Genomic DNA, 13,986 nt, shown 5'->3' on the forward strand with positions numbered 1-13,986 from the left:
TACCAACAGTATTTTCCACAGAACTAGAACAAATAATCCTAAAATCTGTATGGAGTCACAAAAGATCCAAAGTAGCCAAGGCAATCTTGAGAATGAAGAAGAAAACTGGAGGTTTCACAATTCCTGACTTCAAGATATACTATAAAGCTGTAGCAATCCGAACAGAATTGTAATGGTACATAAACAGACACATAGACCAATGGAACAGAATAGAAAGCTCAGAAATAAACCTACCATTATATAATTGATTGATCTTTGACAAAGAAGGCAAGAATATACAATGAGAAAAAGATAGTTTCTTCAACAAATGGTGTTGGGAAAACTGGACAACTACATGGAAAAGAATGAAACTGGTCCGCTGTCTTGCACTATACACAAAAATAAGTTTAAAATGGATTATGGATTTACATGTGAGACCTGAAACCATAAAAATCCTAGAAAAGAGCATTAGCACTAAATTATCTGACATTGGCCATAGCAACATTTCTCTAGATATATCTCCTGAAGCAAAGGAAACAAAAGCAAAATATAAACTATTGGGACTATATCAAAATAAAAAACTTCTGCATAGTGGAGTGCCTGGATGGTTCAGTCAGTTAAGCATTTGCCTTTGGCTCAGATCATGATCCCAAGGTCCTTGCTCAGTAGAGGCCTGCCACTCCTCCTAATTGTACTCTTGTGCTCACTCTGGCAAATAAATAAAATCTTAAAAAACAGAAAAGAAAAGCTTCTGCATAGCAAAGGAAACAATGAATTAAACTAAAAAACACCCTACAGAATGGGAGAAAATATTTTCAAATGACACATCTTATAAAGGGTTAGTATCCAAAATATAGAAAGAACTCATACAATTCAACACCACCCCTCAAATAATCTAATTTAAAAATGGGCAGAAGACACGAATAGACATTTTCCCAAGGAAGACATACAAGTGGCCAACAGATACATGAAAGATGCTCAATATCACTCATTATCAAATGTAAATCAAAGTGAGATAACAGTGAGATAACATCTCACAACTGTCAGAGCAGCTTATATCAAAACACAAGAAACAACAAATGTTGGTGAGGATGTGGAGAAAAAAGAACCCTTAGGCACTGCAGGTAGGAACGCAAACTGGTGCAGACATTGTGGAAAAAAGTATAGAGGTTTCTTAAAAAGTTAAAAATGGAACAACCATATGACCCAGGAATTCTGCTATGGGGTATTTACCAAAAGCATATAAAAACACTAATTTGAAATAATATATGCACCCCTTTGTTTATTACAACATTATTTATAATAGCTAAACTATGTAATCAGCCTAAGGATCCATCAACAGATGAGTAGATAAAGAAGTAGTATAAGTAGAAAAAAATATATATATAACATGGAATATTATTCAACCATAAAAAATGAAATCTTTCCATTTGAAACAACATGGATGGATCTAGAGGGTACCGTGCTAAGTAAGTAAGTAAGTTAGAGAAAGTAAGTAAGTTAGAGAAAGACAAATACCACTTGATTTCACTTTATGTGGAATTTAAGAAAGAAAACAGAGAGCAAAAAGGGGAAAAAAAAGAGAGAGGGGGTACACCTAGAAACAGACTCAACTAGAGAACAAACTGGTGGTTACTAGAATGGAGGCGGGTATGGGGATTGGTTAAATAGGTGATGGGGATTAAGGAGTGTGCTTGTGATGAATACCAGGAGTTGTATGGAAGTGTTGAATCACTGTATCATGTATCTGAAACTAATATTCCACTCTATGTTAACTAACGAATTCAAATAAAAACTTAAAAAAAAAAGAGCACACTTAACATAATGAGCACTGAGTAATGTATAGAATTGTTGAATCAGTATATTGTACACATGAAATGCATAACACTATATGTTAACTCTACCAGAATTAAAATTTTAAGACAGATGGTGATAGACAGACAGGCAGATAACAAGTTGTCATGTAACCAGAAGTTTCAGGGCTTTCTCAAAATGAGTAGATTTCTTCTATTAGAAGATCATCTATAATCACAACTATGCTAATGCTTTTTGAAATTATACTAGATTTGATGATAGATGGTCTTTCGCTAAAAATATTTATCTATGATCTATGCAATTGAAACCTGATGATTAAGCCCACCTCTGGATTTTTTCTTCATTATAATTTATTCAAAATATTTCTTCATTAAAAAGTTCAAAAAAATTTTTTTATAAACCTTGTTTTGTTTTCTCACAATAGATATTATTTAAGGTTTAAAGATGGCAACATGTTCTCTAAATAAAAATCTTAAGAATTTGGGGGATTTTCTGGAAAGTTTTTGTGCTCTTTGTTCCCTTATAATAACTTTATGTTAAATAGGTTATCAAAGTTAATTACCTTGACATGGCTTCTGTTGTGAGTTAGAAAGAGGATAAAATAGATATGCTATGGAAAACTTCAAATACTTGGAGGTACAATTCAAAAGAAATGGGGTCGATATGAATTAAGAAAGTAGATATGTTTAGAAACTGAAAATACTCAGGTGTATTGACTTACAGAAAAATCTAAGTATGAGATCTATTTAATCACACAAATCCCAGACCATTAATTACTGTTATATGTAATTATTACAAAAAAGAGATTCTCACTTTTCCTAATACTCTGGAAATTTGCCAATAACTCTGTTTCTCTTATAATGAGAAGCCTTAGCATGTATTTATTATCAAATCTCAAAGGAAACTAAAACTAAAAATGGTTCTAATCTAAAGAAAGACTACATATGCTATTTCATGATGTAAGTATAGTTTTCTTAAGTTTATAATCAAAGCCCATTAGAAGTCTTTCAGACACTGGTGAGAGATTTTCCTAGAAGATTTGAGGAACAAGGCACTCGTTCTATTATCTCCTTTTCCATCAACCACAGAAATTTCCAAGTGGGCAGATCAGAGGTGCCAGTTAATAAAGATATTACTGAAGAGATTTTCAACATGAGATTTTCAGATGGTTACGTGAACCCTGCTGCTCTGAGGTCTGAGAGGTGGGTCATATTTCTTGCTTAAGTTCACTAGCTCAGTAGTACTTCAGCAGAATAGACCACCTGTCAGGTGGGAAATATATCCCAGTGGGAGGTCAGCGCCAGCATGGAAATGTTAATCATGGAACTCATCCTTTGTTTGTCCTCTTTCTATAATTTATCAGCAATGGGAATGTTGGAAGACAGTAGAAATAAAACATATGAGCATTTTTCTTCTGGAGCAAGCATTTTTGAGTTTGGGAGCCCTAGTTTCTTCTCACAGAGGTGACTGTGAACTCACTGTCAGGAACTAGCTTTCAGGCACAGCAGGAACTTTAGTGAACAGTGAGAATAGTATCTCCGTAGGCAACTATGAATACTGAGACCGAAAGGGAGATAATAGCAAATGAAGAATCTTATTGAAAATGTGGTTTAAAGTGGAACTTTTACATGTTTTCTTCTTTGGGGAGGTGGTAACAAATGGTCACAGCACAGGCACAAGCAAGTATTGTTTTCATTGTGCCCTTATGAATTTGTGATACTGTGCCAGGGTCGGAATATATGAAAAAGCAAAGATGATAAATAGAAAGATTAATGTCCTGAGGAAAATGAAGTAGTTGGTGTTGAGATGCACATGAAAGCTTTTCAATAAATTTCTTGTATCTGAAGCTTGTGATCTTTTATTTGATAAATAAAAAAGCAAGACACTGAATAATTTGATTAGACTTTGCAATATATTTACCTTATTAACAATAACCTATCAGAATTCAAAGGCTATCCAGAAGTTGAGACAGGAACAAAAGGTGTCCAGCTGGTATTTATAAGATGGTAGAAGCTAAAATTTCACCAAAAAAGCAGATGTCTGAAAGAAGAGTAGAGACTCTGCAATGTTTTTGATTTAAAATGCGCTACCTTTGGCCTTCTCAAATGAAACTTCTCATGCTCTCTTATCCTTCCCTACTTGAATTACCTCAAGAATCAAGGGCCTACTTAGTGACCTCTCTGCACCTCAATGGCTTTTTACCCTTCTTTGAAATGCCTATTTCTTGGAGGATAAAACATTTAATTCTTCCACCTGTCCTACCTGTAATGTCAGGAAGCAAACCCTGAGAACTGGAGGTGTGTGTAAGTAATTTACTAAGAGTAGGCTCCCAAGAAAAATTGTACAGGATAAGGCAGAAGTATAACAGTGAAGGGGAAGAAGCCAAGCCAGGGCGCAATTTTAGAAAAAGGCCCAACTGCAGCATAACCAGATTTCTCAACAGCAATACTTAGTGCTAAATGACAAGAGAATAACCATTTCTGAGAGAAAATGCTTTTCAACCAAAGGTTCTTTAATATATCAAGTATCCAGGAGCCTGGGTGGTTTAGTCGGTTAAGCCTGTGACTCTTGATTTGGGCTCAGATCATGATCTCAGGGTTGTGAGATCAAGCCCAGCATCAGGCTCTGTGCTTAGCGTAGATTCTGCTTATCCCTCTCCTTTTGCTTCTCCCCCATGCACTCTCTCTCCCTCTCTCCCCTCTCAAATGAATGAATAAATAAATAAATAAAATCTTTAAAGATGAATCAATCAACTATCAAATTTAGTGACTACTTTCATTTCTACCAATTGGTAACCTAAAACAGTTTAAAGCAAAGAAAAAAAAAATCCTGTGGTCTGCACATCAGCTAACATTGGAACTGCTTCAGCTGAGGTCTATAAGATGTCTGGTACACAGGTCTCTGGTGGAAAAATGTACATAACCATGAACTTATAATATCTACATTTTCTGAGAACCTGCATGTTGAAAACTAACATCAGAAATGAGCCTATATCTAGTTAGAAAAAGTCCCTGTAGATGAAGCGGTGGAGGTACCAACAGTGACACAACAGGTGTCTGAATCTGAAGTTGACGGTGAAACTGCCATGGAACCCAATAAGCTTTCCACATCTGAAGCCAAGGTTGGTGCTACAATATGGCCAAGGAGGGCAGGGACAAGGAACTGGAAGAAACTATTGCTGAGGAAACACCATTCCAAGACAAAGAGCAGGCTATCTGATGTGGAGACTTGGGGGAGCCAAGAACACACAGATGAAAGAGTAGGTAGGAGGGATTTAGCCACCAAGCTCATGGGTAGTTGAAAAGACCTAAAGGAGGTAGGCTGAATTCCAAAGGAAAGTCAAACTGAGAAGGAGAATACAGAAACTGTAAAAGGAAAAGATGCTGTTGGTTTCAGAGATCAACAGCCACCCCAAAGACTCCTAAAAGGTCAAGAGAGGTAGACCTGGACAAGCAAACTCAAAAGAGGGGAAAAGGAGATGAAGGGGCTCCCTCTAACCACCTTCTTCTGCCTGTGGGTGGGATCAAAATGTCAGAGATGATACCCCAACTTCTAGAAAGAAAGTACAAATTAAAGACCATAATACACTTTTCTAGAGAGCAGCACTGGATGTTGTTTGATCAAGAGGTGGCCCCGTGGGAGGCTCAGAAACAACAGCAGTGGATGGAGACCCTGGGAATGACATCTCCACTGCCCTCTGACTCTCTTGGCTACAGTGCCCCTCATCATCCCTTTGCTGGCTACTCACCAGGTTATCCCATGCAGGCCAGCATGGATCCTAGCAATGGACATTGCTGGAAAGGTCCTCCTCCCCACACCCAGCATGGACCCTGTGTGTTCTCATGCTCCTTACAATCATTCTCAGCCCTTAGTGGAACTCTGTATGGAACCCCTCACTGCCCCTCTGCATGTGGCAGCCCCTGGGAAGTTTCCAGTTCACAGTATGTGACCCAAAGTGATGATGAGGTTCACCAAGACTTCCAGCATCACCATTTTGCCAGTGCCAGCCCCAGGCCAAGTCCACAGATAAAATCTGGGGTCTGGGATTCAAACCAATAGCCTGTCGGTGTCCAGCAGCAGTACTCTCCTGCTGCAGTCTCAAGCAACCATATATTCCCAAGGACATATTTATCCAACTGTCTATGGTGTGACATCAACCCTACTCACAGACAGCTCCACCAGCTGTACAGTTATGCCCAGCCAAGTCGTCAGTATACCCAGGAACAACAGATTTCCACAGCTCATGCACAGCCCATGCAACGATGGTACAGAAAATTGCAGCCATGACTGCAAGTTGTAACATGGCGACCTCGGTCCTTACAACCTCCTGAAATGGTAGCAAAAATAATCTTCTGGATCTGCCATCCCCCTTTTCTCCCAATCCAAAAATCCATTGTCTTAGCTCCCAACTAGAAGATAGTTCAAGATCCAAAAGGGAGATGAGATCACAAGGCAGACTCAGTGGGACCCTCCTACTTGGGAAGGCCCAGGAGAGGATGCCAGCCTTGAACATGAAGCTGAGATGGACCTAAGAACCCTGACATATGATGAAAAACCCAGGAAGACCTCAAAAAAGCCCAAGGCAGCAGAAGCAGACACCTGAAGTGAGCTGGCTAAGAAAAGCGAAGAAGTATTCAGAGAAGAGATGCTCCAGTTCGTTGTCCAGGGCATGAACCCTTACCAGAAACCTGACTGCAAAATGGAAAGAATTACAACTGAAGTCTTCAAACACCTTGCTCACAAGCTGACTCAGGATATTATGAATAAGGAGCTGAAATACTATAAGAACCTGAGGACCCAGAGTACAAAGAGAATGTGAAACAAGAAACCAACAAGTATGTTAAAAAGTACATGCATAAGCCTGGGGCTGTTTACAAAACCAAAGAACCTGAATTAGAATGACTCATGGGGCCAGGGTGGGAGGACAGGTGAACAGGTAGGATACACTCGGGAGAAGAAACACTGTGGGCCCACTGACCCACCCACCCTCCAGGACTGTGCTACTGGCGACACATCGCCCTGGGGAATTGACACCTGCATATTTCAATTGAAAACCATGGAAATGAGCTCCATGTACAACTGATCCATGCTTGTGAGCTGTGGGGGGTGTGGTTGGAGGCCATCAGAGGGAAGGGCGTAGGGAAGGATCCTGCGAAGATCCCTAACCCCATTCCCAAACCGGCGACTCCTCCCTGAAGGGGCTGTCAGTGCCCAAACCCATGCTCATCCCCTCCCTTGACCACTCACCCTGAAGATCTGTATTATATTTTAATGTATACATGAATATATTGAAAATGATTGGTTTGATTTTTCCTGGTGTTGTTTGTTTTTCATTTTGCTTTTAGACTCCTTGTGCTAGATCACAGGAAGGGCTCTGTACTGATGGTTTAAGTTCTCCTACAAGGTTTAACTTGTTATCATGTAAATATTCCAAAGCAGGCTGCCTTGTGGTTTCCCACAGTCTGGTGCTCTGTTTGTTTTTGTTTTTGTTTTTGTTTCTTACAGGTCTGGTGCTCTGTTGATAAGATTGATTTGCTGCTTAAAATCACTTTACATTACCCAATTTTTCCTGAACATTTTATGTAAAAAAATAAAATGCATTAAAGAAATAGCTATATATATGCCCTTGGAGTACCTCAAAGATTACAAATTTTTTTTGTAATTTTTGCAATTGCAAAATTCCTAGGAAAGACACATCTTCACATTAGGCACAAAGGGTTTTTACAAAAACTCTTTGAAGGCAAACCTGGCTAAATTTGCAATGCACAACTACCAATCACAACTTAGTGTTTTAAAAAAATAATTTGATTACGATCATGATTCTGTGTGTTAATAGTTTCAGCATAGCAGAGCAGAAATGGCTCCTCTTTCATATGCAGTGACTAGAGTCTCAGAGAGACTGAGCAGCTGGGGGAACCCAATGGCTGGGAGTTGGAATCAAGTAGCTCCAATTCTCAAACATGTCTTATAATTGCCATAGAGAAATGAATGAGAAAACTGGCAAAACCAACAGTGGCTATTAAAATTTCTGCTAAAACCTGCACGTCATGACTTCCGCTCATGTTTCACTGATCAAACAAGTGAATGACAAAGCTAGATGTTAAGAGGGGACAGAGAGGTCAGCTATATGCCTCCCACATCAAGACAGGCCAAGATCCAGAAGGGAATCTTCTGGGGTTGGGATGCATAAGGCAACGTATCCCAATTTCTGTCACAGTATGGGTTATCTCTTTCCCAACACTGAAATCCTATGACCCCATACACAGAAAAATGTTGAGAAGTTTTGTGGGTCATTTAAGTTCAGCTGAGAAGTAAATAAACACTGCCATGAAAATTCTTGAGTTCACATCTTGATTGAGATTTTTGCTTTTAATTAGCCATTTTCCAGAACAATGCAATCTCTGATTTTGTAAATGGCCACAGGTGGGGTTGAGGATACGGTGGGGAAGGAATATGTGTGATACAAGTGTCCTAGTCTGCTCGAACTGTCATAACACAATACCACAGCCTGTGGCTTAAACAATAGACATTTATTTTCTCATAATTCTGGAGGCTGGAAAGTCCAAGATCAAGATTCTGGCAGGGATCAGTTTCTAGGAAGAACTCTCTTCCTGGCTTGCAGATGACCTCTTTACCCCTACATGGCTGTTCCTCTGAGTATGCACTTGTCCTATTGAATTAGGACCCCACCCTTATGACTTCATATAACCTGAGGGACCTCCTGAACACCTTACATCCAAAATAGTCAAAATGGGGGTTAGGGCTGCAACAGCAATAAAGTATAATGTAAGAAATAAGAAGATGTTGATGAAGGACTCAGATCAAGGCTCTAGCATCAAGACAAGAAGTTGGGAGAGGAAAAGCTGTGTCTTGAACATATACCTGAGAATGTAAAGATCTCTCTATTAGTTGAAAGTGCCTCCCAGTACAACATGGTCATTTTAAAAGGAACATGCAGAGTAGAAAGGTACCTAGGCCTCGCAGAGGGTTCTTGACATACCACAGCCACTCGCCAGTCAGTTCATTTCTTGCTTCCATTGCTTTTTTATGAATGAAATGGAAATAAAATACAAGACTGCATCAGTGCAATCATTTTTCACTCAGAACATGTGAACTCGTGTCAAGCTGCCATATCAAAGAGCTGAGAAAGGAAACATTAATATGTAAAAATAAAGGTTAAAATGGGAAAATGCCACAAAAATATTAACAATAAAACTGGCCTGTGGGATTATGGTCTACATGAAAGTGTTTCTTTGTAGCCTTACTCTTTTCCCTGACTCTTTCATATGTATTTTCTTCAGTTCCAAAATATAAAGTGAACTTATCTCTCCTCTCTCCTGAGTAATTAGCCTTTAAAATATATGCAGTGAGTTGGCAATATGTGTAGTTCATTTGAAGTGGTTAGTACTCCAGAATTCTGTCCTTCATCCTCCATTATATTATTTTTATTTGGGTGATACTTCATTTTGTACAATTAAAGCCAACATTCATAAGCGGTTCTGAGATTTCTAACAAAAGGATGAAATAGAAAATGTGCTTATGCAAAGATCTTTTCTCTAGGTCACTCCACCCTGCGACTGTATTGTCATCTAGATGAGGGCCATTTCACTGCAAGAAATAAAATCCCCACTCTCACTTTATAACGCTCCCCAGTGACCAGTCGCTCCTGTGGTGTCCTTCACACGTAAGCCTTAGCACTGACAATCTGGTCACTTCCTGGGAGTCCATAATGCCCCCAGGACAGAGAAAGAGACCTGGCACTCTTCCAGTTCACATAATTGCACTCTTCTTACTTAACATTCACCTATATTTTCAATTAAATGTAACACTTCAGTCTATCAAATCCCTCTGTGCCGGCCTACGGTTGCTGTGTTTCAGGTTCGTTCTTCACCTTCATGACAGGCAAAGTTCGCAAAGTCTGTGAATTGATAGCCTGGAAGATCCTATGTAAATGCAAACTATCATCAGTTCCATCACGGATCTGACTTTGACCATTTATGGAGGATCTACAGACCCTCAGTACCTTGCCCATAATGTTGGTAATTTGCCCAGAACTGTATTTGGGCATTGTCCAAAATTTTGTTGTCAAGTGACCTTTGCTGTTTAATGGAAAAAATAAAAGTTTTTATACCAAAGAAACAGCATCTGAATGGATTGGTGGCAACAGGCAGTGAAAAAGCACATCACATAACACCGGAAGAAGCCATAAAGCTCCATAAAGGCCACCTGCTTTCTAGGTGATTATACCAGATAACAAAAGTCAGACTAAATCATTGGTGAATTTACTCTTATATATTTTCAATTCAAAGGAAATAACTGTGGATTGAACATAAAAATCTCAGCAATAAATTTCTGGTTTCATCAAATAGCAGCATTTAATCACATAACTACCTTTATTTTTTCTTTAATTTAATTTTTTCAGTGTTCCAAGATACACTGTTTATGCACCACACCCAGTGCTCCATGCAATACGTGCCCTCCTTACATAACTACCTTTACACAAATATCTTACGCTTCATTTTGAACATCTACACTTTAAAATCCATAGCAACCCTTTGTTCAATTTAATTCTCCCAACAATCTTTTGTAGTGATCTGTGGGTTGTCTCTGCCTACAGCTGCTAGCCACGATTTTGCTCTCTTCCTAGATTTTCAGTAATACTTAGTCTGTAACCAAATAAGTAGAATGAAAATATGCCATTTTATCTCATCCTTTGTCATGTCTGAAGATCTCCTTCCGGTTAAATTATAAAGTCCTTAAGCTTGCATCTATCCTTTCTCGTGTTTAATGGTATTTAGGGCATAAGACACACATTACATGAATGCTTACAGGTGAGCACTGTCTAGCCTGGGGCGTTAACTGACTCAAGTCCTCATAGTCAGGTAATGTACATACCAAATCTAACTGTAAGGTTTCTAACTCAGTGTACAGACCGCTTTTCTCTTCACTGCAGAATTACTCCCTAGAGAGAAGATGTGCCCTGAGCATCCTCAGCTGTCCTTTGGCCCACCTTTCTGCATGGATATATCATGAGGTAAAACATGCCTTTTCAACCCATAAGAGCTTTATTGATCTGAGAATGAATCAGTGATGTGTGTTTGTTTGTTTTAATTTGGGGTAAGTGGTAAATCCTATTAGGACATAAATCCGCAGTATCAGTAAGGGTTTATCTGGCTGGCTAGGAAATCCACTTAAACCTAGATGTGGAACAGAAGCATGTTTAGGTTTTAGGCAGAATATAATCAGTAACACTGGAACCACCAGCTGCATCTGAGTGCTGACCCTTTCCAGCGCTTCAGTCCGTGGGCCAATTTCTAGACTGCAAGCAACATCTCTTTCCATAGAACAGTACCCAGAGAAAGAGTAAGTGGTCAATCCATGTTTAGCGATTTCAGTTGCATTGTTTTGTAGTATATAAACTTTCTAATATGCTTATATAGTTATTCAAGGAGATGTAATATAAAAATAATAGAGAAGACGTGGGAACTTGAATATCTCCACTTAGGAAGACCACAGGGATACATCAATTTCAGAAAAGAATCCGATTTAGTGGTAGCTGGGACTATGAAGAGCCTATGGGGGGAACAAAAGGTTGGGGAAGTTAGTTAACAAAGGACCTCCTTGGGGATGCATTCTTGGGGATGCATGAGTATGCAGACCCGAAAGGAAAGGATAGTAGTCTTTATGTATTAAAGCCAAGACCAAGCATCTCACATGCATTGCTTTGTTAAGTCCTTGAAGCAATCCAGGAAATAGGTACTGCTATCTCTTCTACAACGCTAGAAAGTACATTTCAGAAAAGAAAAAAAAATCACAAACAGGTCTTCTCACCTCAAAACAACCTTACAGTTTATCCTCCTCATGATAATGAAATACAAGTCAATATGAAGATAAGAGTACAGGAGAATGTTGTTGAATGGAGAAGTCTAAAGTATGATTTAAAAAGGAGATAATGGAGATGGAATGCCCCCTAGGATTAAATACCTTCCAAGCTTCAAATGGCTCAGCTCAAAGCTCCAGAGGAGCTAAGACCGAAACTCTGGAACATTTTCCAGGAATCCCTTTGAATGCTGGTGAATTTCTCTGTTCTCCTTAGCCCGCCCCTCCCTAGCTGCAAGGGAATTGGGGAAAAACTAATGTGAAGTCCAAGCTGAAAGCCAGGAAGCATTGGGTTTTCTGTCTTTTATTGGGAGAAGCTTAAAAAGACACAAACTCTGAATATTCCTCATCAGGGACACTGAAAGGTATGTTAATCTCCAGCTGTAACCTCCCAGTCAGGGCTTTTAACCCTGGCTGTGCTTTAACCCTTGAGTCACCTATAGACTTCAAAATAAATACTGTTACCTGGACTTCAGGCTCAAAGTCTCCAATGTTCACTGTCTAAAGTCTACTACTACTTATCGAGAATTCAATTTTAGTTTGTGGTGGTTGTTGTTGTTTTAAATTCCCCTGGGTGACCAGCATTGGAAGCTAAATTTGGGAACAACTGATAAGGAAGAGGAAAGTTTGTATCTTACAAACAAAAAAGAGCATGAGGATAGTCACCAAAGTATAAAATCTGAAACTCTGATAATTTTGAAGAGACTCAAACTACATTAAAAACAAACAAACAACAAACAAAAAACCCCACAACAATAACAACAAAAAAAGAAACAAACCAAAAAAAAAAACAAAAAAAAACAAAAAAAACTGAAGAAACAATTCCAAATTGTAAAGAACCACATGAGAATAAGCATCACAATTTAGAAAAGGAAATAGACCTACATGGTGTATTGGGCTGAAAATTCTAATTTGGGACAAAAAGATAAGCAGTTTCCTTAACCTGTAAAGTCTAGAAGAATTAGACAAAGTTAAAAGTGAAGGCATATAAGCAAAGGAGAAAAATCTGTTCTTCTAAAATAACATTTTTTCCTTTGTTTTCTTGTATTTTTTTGATTAGGAAAATTATAATCTTTTTATTAAGTATTATAACAGAAATTGAAAAAGAATTGTTAAAGGAGTACTTGTCACTACAAGAGACAGAAAGGGACTTAGCAACTGGTTTGATATAAGCAAATTAATTTTCAAAACATACACTTATTTTTATTGTACATCAAACCATTAGAAGTTTAAAATGATACAATGCGAATAAGATATAGAAGGTACCTTCTAGTCATTCCATCTCTACATATTTTAGCAAGGTTTGTATGGTTTTGATGTTGTTGTTGTTGTTGTTGTTTGTTTGTTGTATTGCCATAAGAAATAATAAGGGTGCCTGGGTGGCTCAGTCAGTTAAGGTGGCTGTCTCCAGTTCAGGTCATGATCTCAGGGTCCTGGGATTGAGCCCCTTGTCAGACTTCCCTCTAGGCAGAGAGCCTACTCTTGCTGTCTCTCTCTCTCTCTCTCTCTCTCTCTTAAATAAATAAATAAAATCTTAAAAAAAAAAAAAAAAGGGAAGAAAGAATTAGATTTTGCATTCTGCAAAGATTATCACAGTTTACTAGTTTGGTTTTTGGAAGTTGGACTTTTGGGAAATCACTCAGAGCACAAGAAATATGGAGGCCTTCATAACAAATACTTCTATTTCTAACCATATTCAAGTCAGTGCAGCCCTGGAAATTAATATGCTCTGGCTGAAGAGAGAAAGCTCAACCAAGATGTGTGCAGACACTTGGCTTTGTTCACTGTGAGAAGCTCTATTAACCAAGCATTTGCCAGCTTTATTAATTCTCCCTGACTGTTGAGTCTTCCTGATTGTTTATTTGTTTGTTACCATTAGCAGAGTTATTTTATAAATTCTCTCAGTATTGCCATATGTTGCTGCCTACCATCAGTCAGGAGTGGACTGGAGCATCCAGCAGAGGAAATTGAATTATGGCAGAATTGAGGAAGAGTGTAGCTATTTCTTTCTTACTGAAATGCAATTTGTTCTTTTCAGCTGGTGATATGGAATTAGGAAGAACTGCTCAATGAAATAATTGTGGTACCATCCAAATGGACAGAACTTCACTGCTAACTTTCTATAGAAGTTAAAGAATAAAACATCTCATAGCTTATGTGCCAAAATTATACTAGTTCTGTTGAATGTGTTTCTTTATAATTCAATCTCATGTGGTTAATCATCTACACATGTTTTCTTTTTGAGTAGTTTTCTGAGTAAAAATTTAGACAGCCAGATTGTTTTATTGTTGCTGATTATTTTAATAAGAAACT

General features: G+C 38.4%; 1 pseudogene; it reads left to right on the forward strand.

The window, feature by feature from the left end:
- Positions 1–6,126: 6,126 nt before the first annotated feature.
- On the forward strand, positions 6,127–6,696 carry LOC132027483 (histone-lysine N-methyltransferase SETD2-like; annotated as a pseudogene).
- The last annotated feature ends 7,290 nt before the right edge of the window (positions 6,697–13,986 follow it).

The sequence above is a fragment of the Mustela nigripes genome, chromosome 12 (assembly GCF_022355385.1).
Source record: "Mustela nigripes isolate SB6536 chromosome 12, MUSNIG.SB6536, whole genome shotgun sequence".
NCBI lineage: Eukaryota > Metazoa > Chordata > Mammalia > Carnivora > Mustelidae > Mustela > Mustela nigripes.